This window comes from Equus asinus, chromosome 11, assembly GCF_041296235.1.
Source record: "Equus asinus isolate D_3611 breed Donkey chromosome 11, EquAss-T2T_v2, whole genome shotgun sequence".
Taxonomy (NCBI): Eukaryota; Metazoa; Chordata; class Mammalia; order Perissodactyla; family Equidae; genus Equus; species Equus asinus.
Genome location: NC_091800.1, coordinates 24,763,712 through 24,781,134, shown reverse-complemented (window position 1 = coordinate 24,781,134; position 17,423 = coordinate 24,763,712).

Below are 17,423 nucleotides of genomic sequence, written 5' to 3'. Positions count from 1 at the left end.
GTGATAACTGTCTTAACTCATATGCTAGGAGTCAAGGCTGTAGCTTCATTAATTTGACAATGATTTGCTAAATTCTTACTGTGTGCCAGATATCTGGAATCAAAAGTATCTATCAAATGACTTTGGATGACAAAGTGACCATATTCAGGCCAAAGGGAGGACTTAAACTAAACTGAGTAAGTGAATTTTATAGTATGTTGGAAGTTGGTAAGTGCCATGGAGAAAAATAAATGGAGACGAGAAGTTTGAGAATGGTGGATATTGCAATTTTAAATAGGGTGATCAGGGAAAGTGTCATTGATTATGTGATATTTGAACAAAAACTTAAAAGAACTGAGGGAAGAACATTCCAGGGAGAGAGAAGAGGAAGGAGAAGTTCTTCTCAATTCATATATTTGAGGAATGGCAAAGAAGCCAACTTGTGTGGCTGGTGAGAGTGAATGAGGGGAGCATGATAGGAGATGAGGTCAGAGAAGCTGAGTTCAGGGTTGGGGGTAGGGACGAGGGAGCAGAGGAGAGCAGGCACTGGCCAGGAGCAAACCCTGAATTGTGTAGCATCTTGGAGGCCAAGTGAAGAAAGTATATTAAGGAGGGAGTGATGAACTGTGCCAAAGGATGCTGATGGGTCATGTAGGGTGCAATCTGTACACTGACCAGAGTTTGCACTGAGTAGTTGTAGAGGGATCAAGAAAGAACTGGAGGAGAGGAAGTATAGATATCTCGTTAGAGGTGTTTTGCTACAGTGGGGTGGTAGATACAGACAGCAGAATTAGGAGAGTGTTTTTTAATTTTTAAGAAGGTAAAAATTCTAGAATGTTTGTATGCTGATGAGAATAGTCCAGGAAAGAGGGAAAAATCAGTGACATAAAAGTGAGAGGAGAGACTTGTTAGGGGAGAGGAAGGGGATCTAGAGCATGAGTATACAGGTTGGCCTTAGATAGAAGGCTGGCCAGTGCATCCTTGGGGAGGACGGAATAAATGGGCACACATTCTGGTGGGTGAATAAATACAGAGGTGGGAGCATGTGGAATTCTTTTCTAATGGCTCCTGTTTTCTCAGTAAAATAGGGAGCAAAGTATCAGCAGAGAGTGGGGATGGGAGAGGACTTTGGGAGCTTTGAGGGGAGAGGAGAAGGTGTGATGTGATTGTCTAGGAGAGAAGGAGAAAGAGTGGAGCAAAGAATATTACTGTGATTGCTGGGTGGCATTTTGGTGGTCACAGACACAAAGGGCTTAAAGAGAGGTAAGAATTGGGGTCTGAGAGATAAGTGGAGGGCAGATCTAGCAGAGCCTTGCAGGCTGTGGTAATGACTTTGAATTTCATTCTAAGTGAGATGGGCAGCCATTGGAGGGTTTGAGCAATGTGGTGACACTATCTGACTTAGAGTTTGAAGGCTCACTTTGACCCCTCTGCAGAATACTGTGCAGAAGCAGGAATAAGTCTCATTCGACAGTCTAAGTGAAAGATGCTAGAGGCTTCAACTAGGGTGGAAGTGGTGGTGGTAGGGAGAAGGGTTGGATTTGAGTTATATTTTGAAGGTAGTGCTGATGGGATTTGCCAATTAAAAGGAGAGCGTGAGAAAAAGGCCTCGAGGATGAATTTAAGGTTTAATTGTGAGCAGTGCATGGATGCTAGTGCCAATTAGATATCCGATTTCCCAGCGCCAAATACACACACAGGATCGACACCAACTCTGCTGACATCCTTAGCCAAGCAGCAAAATGATCTCCATGTAGACAGAGGCAACAGTCCCATTTAGGTTAATGTTGTTAATAGCCTCACATTTCAGACAAAAAGGAAGCAGATTCTGGCATGAACACACTACACAGAAGGTCAAAGATGTGTAGTTGCTCCAAGTATTTTGGCATATTTTCTTTTAATTTTGTATTTCCAAGATTAATCAAATAGATACCAATTTAACCTAACCTCTGGAAATGTGCTGGAAATGCCTTCTTTCAAAAAATGACAGAATTTGGTTAATAGTCTGGAGCTCGTTAGAGTTTTCCAAACAATAAAACAAAGTCTATTTATTTTGATGGCAAGTTCTGTTCTGTCCATTCAGTATTTTAATGTTTTCACTTTTTCCTTCTTTAAAACTTAAGAAAAACTATAAAAGTCTGAAAAATGAATATGCCATCAACTTTAAAAAGAAAGATGACACTTTGCCCCTCCTTTTTAAAGAGCAGCTTGTCTCAATTTTCCCAGTGTCTGTGTTCTTGAAATTTTACTAGTTTTCTGACTGGGCCAATCTCAATTTCATACCCTCTTGCTACTTCATTTCTTTTTCATCCGCATACTTTCTGGACAACTAAGAAACGGTTGTCTTCACTTCCATCCCCTTAAATGTAAAGACTTCAGAAGTTTTCACAATATCTCACTAACCAGAAAAAATGAAACAAAATGATGCTAAGCTATTGCCTCAAAAAGTGCAGTTTAGTCATTTTCTTTATTGTGTTTTCAAATGGTGCCACTGGGACTGAGGGAGGAAATGAAGGTATTGCATAGGAATCTTTGTTTTGTGGTTTGGGAAGATCAAGAAGAAAAATTGTACCTGGATCTCCTATTAAAGTCTTCAATTTGTTTCTTCTTGTCGTCTTTCCTCTCCGTAGGGTGAATGGTTAATTTCACGTGACGTAATCAGGCTCTCGACATGAACTGGATGGCTCCAGTTGGTGGTGCTTTCAAGTGTAAGCAGCTGTTAGGTTTGTGGGTTGGTGCTGGGGCTGGAAGCCCACTTGTTATTTCAGAAGTAAAAGCAATGTTGGGGAGCTTGGACTCTAGAGTTCCACTTGGGTACAGATTCTAGTGTCACCACTCTAGGTGGCTGGGTCACTTAACCTCTCTGAGGCTCAACTTATTCATATGTAAAATAGCTATAATAATACTTACCTTACGGAGTTGTTGTGAAGATTAAAATAAGTATCTTATGCAATTACCACAGTGCCCTATATATAATAAACACAATAATTGGTAACTATTTCTTTTTGTTTATTAATTTGTATTTTTAGGGGTATAGCAAGATAAGATTGTTATAGATATTATATATCTTATTTATAAGGTATATATCATATGCTATATATTATCATACAAATTATCTTCTGTATATATATTATATATATGTGTGTGTATAAATATATGAATGTATATGTGTATATATATTAATTTTACATATATATGAATAAAATAAGATTCAGATTAAAGAAAACAGTACTTTACTTTCTCCAGTCACCCCTGAAAGTCTAGACCAATAGGTATTGAAATGTAATCTCCAGACCAGTGGCATCAACATCACCTGGGAACTTGCTAGAAATTCAGCTTTTTGAGCCCCATTCCAGAAACTTTGAAAGTAGGGCTCAGCAATCTATGTCTCAATGAGTTTTTGAATAATCCTGATAGTAAAGTTTGAGAACCACTGGAATAGACCATGTCACCATTGTAGATTAATGAATTTTAATCTAAAACATACTTGGTTTATCTGGTGTCTTGTTTCGTGTCGTGACTTTTAAGCAACTTGTAAATGCTGAACTAAAATCAAATGGTAATATTAAAACCACAAATGCTTTATTCCATAAATGTTTTTGAGTGCTTATTAGGGGCAAAGCATTGTGCTGACATGCTTTGATGCGTATCTAGTATCACTGTGTTTGGCACAGTGGGCAAATGAATAAGACACAGCAATACCACTTCTTTCCTTGTTTGAAGAATAGTGTGGTAAGACTTTCCCCCTCCCATGTCAAGAGGTTAATTGAAAGTATTTGGGGCCAGCACTGGCAGGTTCTCTAAAATTCAAGGAATGGAACAGAAAAGTGATGATGGTGTCAATCCCGTTGGGCATTTACTGAACAGCAAGGAGACACAGTGTAGGAGGAGGGGCATGAGTACCTGTCAGTTTTCCCACCTCCTCACCTCCTCACTTCCTAGTGGCATCCTGTATGACCTCACCAGTTTGCAGAAGGACCCCCTCCCCACAAGAAACCTTTACTCAGTGAAATGTAAAACTTTTATGAGCTCTTGGGGAGAGTTAGTTGTGTATCATTGTTTTTAGTGTGACTAAAATTACTAATGTTCTCCTTGTGGCATCAGCCAGATTAAACAATGACTATATATATGAAGGAATATTTAGAATAAAATAAAAAGCATAGAGAATAATATAGCATACTCCTATATAGTCACTATTTAGATTTAACAAGTGTTGACTGTTTGCCATTATATTAGTCAGCTCAGGCTGCCATAACGGAATACTATAGACTAGATGGCTGAAACAACAGAAATTTATTTTCTCCCAGTTCTGGAGGCTAGAAGTCCCAGGTCAGCATGCCAGTTGATTGGTTCCTGGTGAGAGCTCTCTTCCTGGCTTGCAGACTTCTTGCTCTGTCCTCACAGCAAGGCCTGGCCTTTCCGCGGTATGTGTGTGTGTGAAGAGAGAGCCAGCTCTCTGGTGTCTCTTTTTATGAGGACACTAATCCTATTGGACAGGCCCCACACTTCTGGCGCATTTAACCTTCATTACTTCATTAGAGGCCCTCTCTCCAGTACAGCCACACTGGAGATTAGAGCTTCAAGCTATGAATTTTGGGGGGACACGGTTCAGTCTGTAGCAGCCATGTATCTGACTTTACCCTCCTTGATTCCGTTCCCTTTCCTTCCTCTCCAGAGGTACACTTTTTTGAAGTTAGCATGTTTTTCCTTTCCTTATATTATACATTTACTATACATGTGCATGCACATATTTATGTTTGTAAACACTATTACATAATGTAGTATGTTTCACATTTGACACGAATGGTATTTGCTTTTTTCTCTCACCATTTTGTTGCTGACATTTATCCATGCTGATACTTGTGGATCTAAGTAATTCATTTTAACTGCTGATTGATGCATTATTGAATGAATAATTTACTTATCCATCAAATAGTAATAGACATTGATAAGTAGTGTCCATTTTTTCCCCACTATCATAAATGATGCTGCAGTGAGGGTTCTTGTGGATATGTGCTGGAGTTTCTTTTGGGTAGATGCCTTGGTTTAGAATTTCTGGGTGGTAAGGTATATACGTCATCAGTTTTATTAGATATTGCCCATTTACTCTCAATAAAAGTTTACACAAATTTTAACTTCCACCAGTAGAGTTTTTTTTTTTTACACATCCTTCACAACTCTTGTCAGACTTCTTAATTTTTGTTTATCTCATGAGTATAAAATGCTATTTTATTATTTTAATTTACATTTCCCTGATTATTTATGAGGTTACACAATCTTTCATTATGTATTAAACAGTCGAAGGGTTCCTTGTGAATTGACTGTTCATGTCTTTGTCTACTTTCTATTAGGCTAGTTGTCTTTTTCTTTATATAAAAGTTAAATATGTATTTTTATTATTAAAATTTTGTCTATTTAAAGTCATTAGAACTATCTTCTCCTTGTCTGTGGCTTCATTTTTCACTTCTACAAAATAATGTTCTAATTGTTTAGAAAGTTTGTTTTTTTAATATAGTTGAATGTATCAATTTTTTTCCCTTTATGGTTTGGTCTAATTGTGTCTTATTTAAGAAACTATTTCCCACTCAAGGTCATAAAGACGTTTTCTTTGACAGGTTTTAATTCCTGAGCTCTCCATTCTTTTCCATTGGTCTATCTGCCAATGTTTTCGCACATTGTTTTGATTATTATAATTTTGCCGGAGCTTTGGTAGCTGATAAAGCAAGTCCCTTTTTTTAATCTCCTCTAAAGAGGTTTTGGCCATTTTTGACTTTCACTCAGCCAAGTAAAATTCAGGAAAAGCCTGTCAATTTTCATGACAAGCTACAGTATTCATCGGGATTTCCTTGAATTTGCAGGTTAATCTGAGGAGGATTGACATCTTTATGATATTGAGAGCCTTCTGGTAAAATGAATATGGCATGTCCTTCCATTTACTTGAGTGTCCCTTTATATCACATCCTTCATTAAAGTTCTATTTTATCTCTTCGGATAATATACTACTTTTGTCAGATTTATCCCCAGGAACTTTACAGATTTAAAAAAATTTTCCATTTGTTATGGAATGGATATTTTAATTTGTCATTTATTTTCTGGTTGATTGTTTCTTGTGCATGGGAATGCCATTGCTTTTTTAAAAATTAGTTGATCTTATATTCAGCAACCTTACTGAACTCTCTTATTAGTTCCAGTAGTTTGTGAATTCTTTTGGATTTTCTGTAGACAATAATACTTTCTACAATTAATTCCAATTTTGAACTCCTCTCCACTTTCTTCTTATTTCTATTTCCTGCCTTATTGAATTGGTAAAGGCCTCCAGTTACAAGTTGAACAGTTGTGTCAATAACAGACATCTTCTTTGTATTCCTGACTTTATAGCAGATGCTTCTATCATTGATCACAAGGTATGAGGCTTATTTTTTGTACTTTTTCTAGGTGAAAGTTTTTTTCTCTTCCTAGTTTACTAAAACTTTTTTTCATCATGTAATTTTCTGTATGTATTGAACTTTTTTCTTTAATCTGTTCATACAAGGTTTACATTAGGAATTTTACATCCATTAAATCATCCTTACATTTCTGTTTAAAGCTTGCTTCGTTTGCTAATAGTATGGTAGAATTTTTTCGTCTATGATGTATAATCCTAAAAGAGATTGAAGCTATAATTTCACTTTCTCAGACTGTTTTGTTTAGTTTTGATGTTAAGGTTTTGCTAGCCTCAAAAGAAATTGGAGAGCTTTTTGTCTCTTTTGGTCTCTGGAATAGTTTGAATATGAGAGAGGTTATATAATTATTCAAGGTCTGGTAAAGTGTGCCTCTAAACCTATCTAGTTCTGGTGCTTTGGTGCTTCTCTATGGGATAGTTTTTTATTTTAACTACTGAAGCACTTCTTTAATGGATATATGTCCATGCTATGTCACAGTATTTTTTAATAACTTTACAAATCTTTACTGTATCTCTATTTTGTCTCTCTTTTCATCTCTAATATTGTTTATTCTGCACACACACTTTGCCTCTCTTCTACTCTCCGGCCAAAGATTTATCCATTCAAGGAAAAGCATTGGCTTTTTACTTTGTAGCTTTTAAAATAATGTTTTGAGCTGAATGTATTAATTATTCATTTCAACCTTTCTTGTCCTAATCTGAATTTAAGTCTATATGTTTTCCTGTAGGTACCACTTTAGCCGCATAGTGCAAATGCATTGTTTAATTCTATTATTGTTTAATTCCAGATATTTCATAATTTCTGTTACAATTCTATTTTGACCCTTGAATTATTCAGAAGTATACTTTTGGTTTTAAAATACGTGAATTAAATTTTTTAATCGATTTCTTATTTTATTGAATTATGGTTGGAGAATGTGGTCTATAAGATATCATTTCTTTGCTATTTGTTGAGACATCGTTAATTTACTTCAAGGATATTTTTGGAATTGTTTCATGTGTACTCAAAAGGAATAGCATTCTCTTTGTGATACATGCTCATTCAAGCAAGATTGTTTATTCCATTGTTTGAATCTTCTGTGTCTTTGCTTATGTTTTTCCAATCTGTTTTAGTAATGTTAAAATCTTTCACTATAATAGTGATTCATCAGATTCTCTTTATGAGTCGCCAATTTATGATTTAGAAATTTTGAAGTTATCTTGTTAGGTGAATAATAGCCAAGTGTCTAAAGGGATGGGTATAGAAGTAGAGCATAAGGATTTGGCAGATGTCAAACATGAGAAATAAAAACCACAGGAGCTGGAGAAGAAAAGCTTTTTCTCAAACTGTAAGCCAAGGATTGACACAAAAGAAGTGCCAAGTTATGTCTGCCAAGTCCCTGGGAAGCAGACTCGTGCCAGGGTCTGTGTACTAGATGAGGAATGAAGGCATAAGATGAGGGTTTAAGCTGAAGTCAGCTGGATGTAACTCACAGCCCACTGCTTTTAACTGCTGCCGTGCCTGTGTGTTTGTTTGAAAGTGGGTGGAATTAAAGTTGCTACCTGACCCTGAGTCCTGGCGGGAAGAAATTCTTTTTGTCGACTGAAACCTATCAGAGCAACTTCTAACTTTCAATCAATTCCCACCCACACCTTTATTTTGAAAGGATATTCCTTGTTAAAATCTTAATGTCACTTTTCATATTGCCCTTTGTGTTTTGTGCGCCAGGAGGATGAATTATTCCAATTGTCTTACTCAACTGGCAGTCACTGTCTGGAGGAAAGTTTAGTGAGTTGGATAACTGGTAGCCTTTCCTTCTGAGATTTTGTTTCTGGTAGACTTCACCACTGGGCAGAAATACTCCAGTTACAGTGCTCAGTTTATCTGTAGATGAAAACTGTTGCATCTTCAATAAAACACTCAGCTGGTGGGATCAAGTTTGGCTGTGTTTCTCTTCATCGGTGCTTCTAAATCCATTTGCTAAGTCTGAGGTCCTGGACTCAGACATCTTGGAGGAAAACTAGGGGTAAAGTTGCTTTTCATTGAATGTGAAAAATAGCATTTTGCTGAAGGCTATTTTGCTCAGTTGCTCCAAAGTAATTTACCTTGGGGAGCACAGACCAAGCCCGAGACGTTCAAGACTAAAAGGAAACTAGTTTTTCTTTTTCTTTTTTTAAAGTACCTATAGTTATAAGCAATCAACAAAAGAGAGTTTATGATGAAAATTATTCTTCAATCCTGACAGTGACATTTTCTGTGGTAAAAGATGCAGCTTTCTTATAAACATGAGGAAAATCTAACCCTTCTCTCATTCCTTTATTACTTTCAGGTCTCTTAATTTTGGGTAAAGAAAACAAGCAAAGTTTGTAGTGAGATTTATTTTAGTAAAACAGACAATTACCCAGATGATTCAAGATTCTGTCTTTCCCCAACTCCATACAAACATTTATCTCCTTTATTTAGTTTATGCAAATGAAAGGGATCCATGGGGGTTGGGTAGGTGTGCCAGATACTCTTTATAATTGCACAGTTTTAAAATTTAGTTTCCTAGTACAGACCCAGGATCTAAGATGGTGTGACATTTTCAGTCTCCAAAAATCTTATAACAAGCTTTACAAATTCTGCAGTTGAGTCTGAGCATTTTCCTCTTGGGTCATTTTCGTGCCATTAGATTATACTGCTCCAATTTCTACATGGTAGGTCTGGCACCAGATTCCTTCCATGAATATCCAGTGCTTTTCCAAATTAAAAAATATAGAATCAAAATAGCTACATTAAATAGTAGATAATCTGAGAGTTAATTTTTTCAGGGGAGAAGAGAACAAGACTCCAATTAGACAGCATTTACTTTAGGACTAATGCTTAATTACACTAGTTCCAGAATAACCTAACCCAACTGTAGCCTCCAGACTTTGATTATAAGTCTCTTTGCTAAATTACTCAGAATTCATTTTAAACTCAGATCCTTTCCAGGGGAGATCCTAAATGCTGAGGCTTCAGGCCAGCTTGCTGTTAAAATTCCCTTCATATGACTTTCTTTCTTTTTTTTTTTTTTTATATGGTTACTAGCAACTTTCCTTCTTCCCAGATGAAGGTGTTCTGGTTACCCTGCTTACGTTGGTAGATTGTGGATCTACTTGGCTCCTTGGCTCACCTGTGTATGCCCGGTAGGGAGAAGCCATGCTGCTGCTTTACCCGCCTCCTTGAATTGAAGGTAAAGAGCCCATAGGCTGCCATGTGCTGACAGTGGACATCTCTCCCTGACTAGGGGTTGCCCAGGTAAAAGGAAATCCTTGTTCATTATAATCACAGAGAAGAATAATCTGTGCCACACTGCCCTTCCCAGCAACCTATGAAGTTGAAAGCAACAAGTTTATACAAAAACAGAGGTTTAAAATCTTTTTTTGGTCTAAAGTTACTATAAGTATTCAGAAAATTGTTGTTGAAAATGTATAGTTTGTGTGGCACTTTGCTCAACAATGTGTGTGATTCCACGTTTTAAAAATCAGGAGGAGAAATGAACATGTGTACTAGCAACTATAAGTCCAAGCAACATACAATAAAGATCCTATGAACAATACAGACACTTGGTGTTTACAAAGTGATCCTTTCTGGCCAGGGAAGGCTTCTGGAGAAAGCTGCATTTGTACTGGGCCTTAAGAGATGAGTAAGAATTATCAGTGAGCAGACATATTTCAGTGGCACTAGGACTATGTTAAATGGAACATGATTATGGGTGCAACAAACTGCATGATCAGAGCCAAGGAAGTAGGAAAGAATGAGTCATGCTCAATGAGAAGGAAATACAGTTACATTGGGTATAAAGGGGTAAAAAATGGCATTGAGGGTATAAAGGTGGTAGCACACTGTATAAAGATGGAAGAACGATAGAGAAGACCGAAGATGTAGGTGGAGGTCAGATTATGAAGAGTTTCAGTGACCAGGCTTTGTGGGCAATAGGAGTCACTGAATTTGGGCAGGACAGTAACATTATGACAGTGGTACTTGCAGGATGCTTCTCTGGTGGAGTGGTGGGGATTGGAACCGGCAGCCCGCAGGCAAAGAGACCAGCTAAAAAGCTCTTTCATTAGTCTGGGTGTTAGAGAGTCCAAGTGAGGCTCAGATGACTCAGCTCCAGGTTTGGTGAGGCTTAAAGCATATACAATTTGGGGGACCCTTTTTAGGAAAAATAGAACACATTTGCAAGTAAAAAATTACTATATTTCTTCCCTCGTCTTAGTCAGGGCCATGTAAATAAGGGGCCCTGAGCCAGCTTCATGATAAATCAACCTCTGGGTGAAAATCCTGAGAGTTTCTGAGTTAGAATGATTTGCCCCATCATTACTGTTGAATGCATCTGCTTGTTCCAGAGTGGGAGGTTTTATGACAATTGGCTCAAGTAGACAGTGAAACAGTATAGCTCATAAGCAGAAACTGCCTATTTGTAAAAAGGCTGGGCCAAGTGCAAAAAACTTTATTTCGTCTTTATAGAATTTAAGTTAATATTTTTCAACACTCAAACCATTTTCAAAGTTTAAGAACATTTGCCCTGTTGAAAGCATAAAATAGGGATTGGCTGTGCAGATCCTTGGACCAAGCTGCCTGGGTTCAAATCCTACGTCATCCGTTTAACTATGAAAGTTGCCTAGAACAGTGCCTGGCATATAGCAAGTGCTCAAAAAATATTAGGTGTTATTTTCATCAGTGGGGAGTTCAAAAATAAAATTAATGAAAATGTGTTCCACACAAGAAGAGCGTTAATTGCTTTTAATACATCACTTGCCTGTGGGGATTGTTACCATTGTCACCTATATTGAGATTTGAAAACTGAGTTCCAAAGTTGTTTATTTCCTTGTAGCTTTGGGTTCAGGTGGTTCTTAGCTGGCTGCACATTGAATTACCTAGGGCAGTTTTAAGTCCTGCCTCTACCGGGGTCCCGCCCTGGCCAATGCAACCAAAACTTCTGGTGAGCCTGGGCCTCAGGTGTCCTACAGGCTCCCTATGACTTTGTTAGACGCCAGAGTCAGAGTGGGAAGTCAGGGCGTGTGGCCTCCAAGTGGTTGGTGATGACTTGGCTTTACTCAGGCCCAAAGCAATCTGACGTCAGCTCAGGTGAGATCACCTATGGAAGATTTGAGTTTTCTTTTTCCTCTTTTATTATTCTATGAAAATAAACCATAACTTCGTTACTAAAATAGATAAATGTTGAAAAATCCTTCATACGCGTTCGCAACTAATATTAACTTATTCCAAAGCCTAATATCTTCACAAATCTCCATTTCACTGGTTCTTGTTACCCAGTGGTGTTTCGTTTAACTTAAGTGTGAAAGCCCTTCCTGGAGCATTTATAAAAACCTGAAAACAATGGCCCTTACATCGAAGATCGAAGATCACATACTGAACACTACCGAGGCGTTGGGCACGGTGTTAGCTGTGTATGTGCGTTATGTCCTTGTGCTTACGACCCTCCCTGTAAGGTAGGCACAGTTATCACCCCTGTTTTACAGATGAAAAGGGAGTTTCCTTGGTCGTACACCTGGTGTGAGGCAGTTTAAGGGCTTGGGTCCTAGAACGGAAGCAGAACAGGGTAGTGGCTGACGGCTCCAAAGTAGGGGTCGGATAGACCCGGCGGGTTGTCACTTTCCTTGTCTGTAAGATGAGATAGAAAGACTCACCTTGTAGATTTGTTGTAGTTATTTTTGAGGATAATAACCGTAGAAGTGGAAGGTACTCATGGGTGGCAGCTATTAGTGAATTAATAAATCAGATGTGTTGCTATGAGAGGGTCCTATTTTTTAAATACACTATAGGTTTTTTATAAGTTAAGACTTTATTGTTATTTATTATTTCACAAGAACTGCATGTTGATTGTGAAAAAAATTAGGAAATCAAGCAAGCAAAAAGAAAAAAACACCTTTATCTTACAACGGAGAACTTACTGAATTTTTTTCTATCCTCTGTATTTTTTTAATGCATACGCATACAGACATTTATTAGAACGCAGTGGTGTACGTTATTTTCTTTAAATGGCTTTTCATTCAGTAATGTTCTTATTTTTCTATTTCGCTTCTATTCTTGCTGTTATGCTTGCAAACGGATGCTTACGCCCATAGATGTTCAATACCATTAAGATAGATCAGGCCCTTGCCACGGGGCCATGTATGATTCAAGGACTCGCTGTTTTACGTAAGATAATTTGCCTGTGTTTTGTGAGCAAGGCTTGTTCTCCTTATCTTAGAGCGGAGTTAGGGCAGTGAAGCAGGGAGAGGCTTGCCCGGAGGAGGTCTGTCAGAGACGTTCTCCTGGCACAGCTGTGAAGGCCAGAAGTTGGGCATGTTGGGAGGCACTGAGGAGGTCTGGGCGGGAGGCTCTGGGGATGCTTGTACTGCAAGAGGGAGGTCATGTCAGGTGGAGGCCTAGGGCCAGGACGGAATCAAATCCTAGACTTGTAAGTGGCTGAATACAAGATGGACAATGGCTGGACCATATGTAAAAATAGAACTCTGAGCCATAACCTGCAGGAACCAGCCCAGGAGACCACCCCCTTGTCTACAATAACCAGCCCAGAAAGCCAGCCTGATAGAAGTCAGACTTACATAAAGCCAGATTGCTATCTCTAGTAACAATCCAGGAAGCTAAATAATAACTCCTGTAAAAATTGGCGCCAAATGGCCAGGACTTAATGAATAACTGACAACCTCCCTACTTTTTGTTCCATCTTCCTAACTTAGGACCAAGTAAAGAAAGCCAAATGCACAGCCCTAACCAGCCACGTGGGATGCCCACTTCTAGTTAGCCTGCCTCCAGCTTCCCCGTGCCAGCAGCCTCCAGTCAGGGTGCACCTGGAGCCTTCGCTTCAGTCCACTGTAAAGTTTCCCCACGCCTCCGCCTGCCCGTGAGTCTCAGCCAAAACGCAGGTGACGGTGGCTGACGACCTTGCGATAGCGAGCTCTGGACAAACGGCCCCTGCTTTTCTCATTTGGTTGGTCTTTGTTTATTTCCGCCCTTGCTTGATGCCCAAGACAGGCTGCTCATGTGTGACCATTGTCAGATAGGGCCCTTTGTCTTTGACGGAACTTTTCTTGATCTCTTTCTGTGAGGTATACATGCTTTTTTCCTGGAAGGCAGTTGTCATAACTTCCTCATCTTGGTATTGCTAGTGCCTAGTGCTGCCTGGCTCATAATAAAGTCCGTTGAAGAGAGAGGGAAAGAGGTCTCACTCACAGGATTAGGCCCTTTCTTTTCCAGTATGGAACGAGGAGAGCCCAATGTGACTGGGCTGTCTTGTTTTGATAGAATGAAACGTCATCCCAAATTTCGGCTTAAGTGTAAACCAAACTGAAATTGGCCTGGGGTGGGGGGAATTTTGCAGCCTGAGGGATCTCATAAAATCTCTAGAGAATTGTTTTTAAATCTTTTTTGGCAAAACTTTCCCCTTTTTTGTTTAACACCTTCCCCTAATCTAAACCCATGTGAATTTTGAGGGAAATTTAATTTAAACGATTTTTTTCTTCCCTTAGCTAAATAGAAGCAGGTGCTGTTCAGACAGTAAAGAAAACCATGGCTAAGTCAGTTTGGCTTGCTTGTTTTCCCAGTTTCCCGGGAAGATGACTGAAATGTGACCTGTGGCCAGTTAATTGTCACTGAGATTGAGTTTGCTAAGGTTTCTCCACTGATGCATCTATACCAGAACATTGACCAGAAGCCCCTCGCCTCACTTATGGGTCATATCAGCTCAGGCTCCCTCCTTCAGAACCGAAATACCTGTTCAGCATCACCACTGGGGCCTGGAATACTACACTTGGTTTACGTATTGCCCTTAACTGGTGTGTTCTTCCAGAAAACACTCCAAATTCAAACACTGAAGCAATTTTATTGTGTAGCTAAAACTCCTTCGTGTGTGGGAACAAAGTTCGAAGGGGAGTGACTCTGGAGTGATTCATTCTCAGAAATTCCACATACATCTCAGGGCTGTAATGATACTGCTTTATTGTTCTAAGTAAGCATCTTTTTAGAACTCATTATTAGACTGTAAGTTCTACAAGGGCAGGGACTGTGTCTGTCGTTTATTTCTGTGTCTCTTGTATCTGACTTACATATAATGGCACTTAACAGGATTTTGTTTAGTGCGTGATGGGAACCGGGACTTCAGAGTCACTGGAGAGAAGGTGCTGAAATACAGCAGACACAGCATTATCATGGTGAGACAGAGCAAAGACCTGTTATAAAATACATGCAGACATCAACAGCTCTATAGCAGTTCTCCTCGCAGAAAGAAGGCTTTTTGGCTAGATATTTATTAACAACTACACAATTTTCTATTAGTAAAGGCCTCTCAGTAGACCCTTGGTGAGTCTGGAAGTTCTGCCCAGCAGGATTTAGTGAATCTCAGGATTAGTAATCTGATTGCCTCATTCAGGAGAGAAGATTTAAAATATGCAAGGTTACCTTTTATTGGCTTGTGAGTAGGGCAAATAATAGAGTGGCATAAAGAGCTCAGACCACTGCTGGGAGGAAACCAATCCCAAGTTCCTGAGGGTCCTAGGGAGAAGAACAAAGCTTTTTCTTAAGTTTTGTCAGCTGATGGAGAGAAATTTTCCTCAACTTGGTTGCAACCTTTCTTCCTAAGCAGCCTAATGTAAACAGCTGTGCCAACTCTGAGCCATCTGTTTGTACAACCGAATCGTCCCTAATTTACCACCTTCTTTTCCCATATCCCTCTCTGCATTTTTTTTTTAAAGATTTTATTTTTTTCCTTTTTCTCCCCAAAGCCCCCCAGTACATAGTTGTATATTCTTCGTTGTGGGTCCTTCTAGTTGTGGCATGTGGGACGCTGCCTCAGCGTGGTTTGATGAGCAGTGCCATGTCCGCGCCCAGGATTCAAACCAATGAAACACTGGGCCGCCTGCAGCGGAGCGCGCAAACTTAACCACTTGGCCACGGGACCAGGCCCCGTCTCAGCATTCTTGTTGGGTGGCTGGGTGGGTGGGGAGGAGACAGGATGGCAAAGAATATGAGTCTTTTAGCCTTGACTTACATGGTGGGCACAGGGCATTCTTATTCGACATCAATTTCAACCATCTTGTACTGTGCTTTCCTATACTGCAGGGGCTGAAAGGCTAAAAACTACCTTTCCAGACACCTTGCAGCCAGAGTTATGGGTGGGATCTAAAGGCTCTCTTATTTGGAAGGCAGAAGTGATGCAGAGGCATTGCTCCTGCTGGCACAGACGATTGCAGGGCCCATGGTTTCTCTGTAGCAGTCTTAGCAAAGGCCCCCGGGACTGGCCACTAGCGTCGTGGGTGTTGAGAGGCAGGGCACAGGGCACCCATTATTGCCAGTGCAAATGGTCTCAGTCCTGGTGGAGTCCTGAAGACCTAGCAGCAATGGGGCTTATAGGCGTCTCTTCACAGCAGTCAGTGAGGGTCTGTTTGGAGCACTGTTTACCAGGCAGCATGCAGCAACCTTGGTGGCCTGGTTCTGCCATTGGCTTGGGAGTTGTTCTTAGAAGAACCTAGAGTTGGTTTCGTCAGCCCTCCCAGTGCTCTGTAAGCCATTTATAGTCCACTGTAATAAACCTGGGTCTGCTTAAACTAGTCAGGTTGAGCTCTTTTTGCTGCAGTAGAACCCTGAGCGCTACAACTCAGGAATGAGGGGCTGAATCAAGTTTTCTGAGTTAGGTATTGTTGAGAGTTGCTCTCCTTCATTGCTATTGCCTTGGTTTTAGACAATTATTTGCAAAACTACTGATGTGTTACTTTTGGTTCCTGAATTCCAAGCTATTGTGTATTTCTCCACTGTTTTCTAGTCACTTGTAAGCAGTTAGAAATCCAGGGTTATGGTTTTTTATTTTTTATGTTTAATAAAGTATTGAATCTGTTACATATTAAATTCTGATATGTTCAGAAAAATGTAGAGCCTACTAACTTATCCATCCAGAACCTGAGCTTAGAATTGCCTTGTCTATTGTTAATGAGCCTTTGCTCCTGGGTGTCTCAGAAACCTCTGGATGACCTATAATGTAAAAGCAATACTAATAACCATTAAAATAAAGGGTTATGTTTGTGTCCTTTTTTATGGTTTTTGAAAACATGACCCCTTATGTCAGAGTTAAGGGAAGGTATTGCAGAAAAGAAAATTAAGTTTCTGAGAAGTACGATAATTTGTTGAAAGGCATGAGGTTAGTTAATAGTTAGCAGAATCAGGCCTATAGCAGGTTGGAAAAGCATATCTTTGACAAGAAAAGCAAATGCCTGATATAACAAGTTTTCTCCAAGAATAGCCTGAGATATCTAACGGAGCTAGCTCCCCTTTTTAAAAAATCCAACCTGAAAAGATTCATTGGATGGTGCAAAAAGTGGTTAGCACCTTTAGAGTCATTAGTTTCTGTCCAAAGGCCTGTGGCTTTGACAGGAGTTGTGGGGCGAAGGGAGAGAGACAGGATTCAAGCTGAAGCGATTCCTTGCAACATCTGTTAGTGCTGAGGCAAGCTTGGGTTACGGCTTTATTCCATAAAACAAGGATGTGAAAAGCAGCCTTAAGGAAAAGACATTAGGATGGGCTGAGGCAGGAGAGGAGGAGCGTAGAGTGACTTGTAGAGAAGGAGAGCAGACTACCTGCTGGGCTTAGTACCTCAGTTAACACTTTTTTTGTTGTTGTTCTCGCTATTAATTCCTATTATTAAAGAGTCCTTCAAAAGAATGTTGTGGGTTTGAAACCGAATGAGAGTGAAGCATTCTTTTCCACCAGATATCTCTTTAGCCGTTCTGGCTAAGACTTTCCTGGACTTAGTTTTAGCTTTACTGGTACATGAGGAGGTTTCCTTTTGCTGTGGAAGGATTTACATGTAGCCAAATGTTTCATGGTGCTATCTGTAATGTGCTTTAAAGCCTTTTCTGAAAGTGAAATTTATTTAAAGGAAAGGCTGTTTCCTACTAGTTGGAACAGCTTCTAGAAGTGTGACTCATGCAACTAGTCCCAAGAGCTTTGATAGTAGAAGCTTGCCACAGAGCGAGCCGAAAG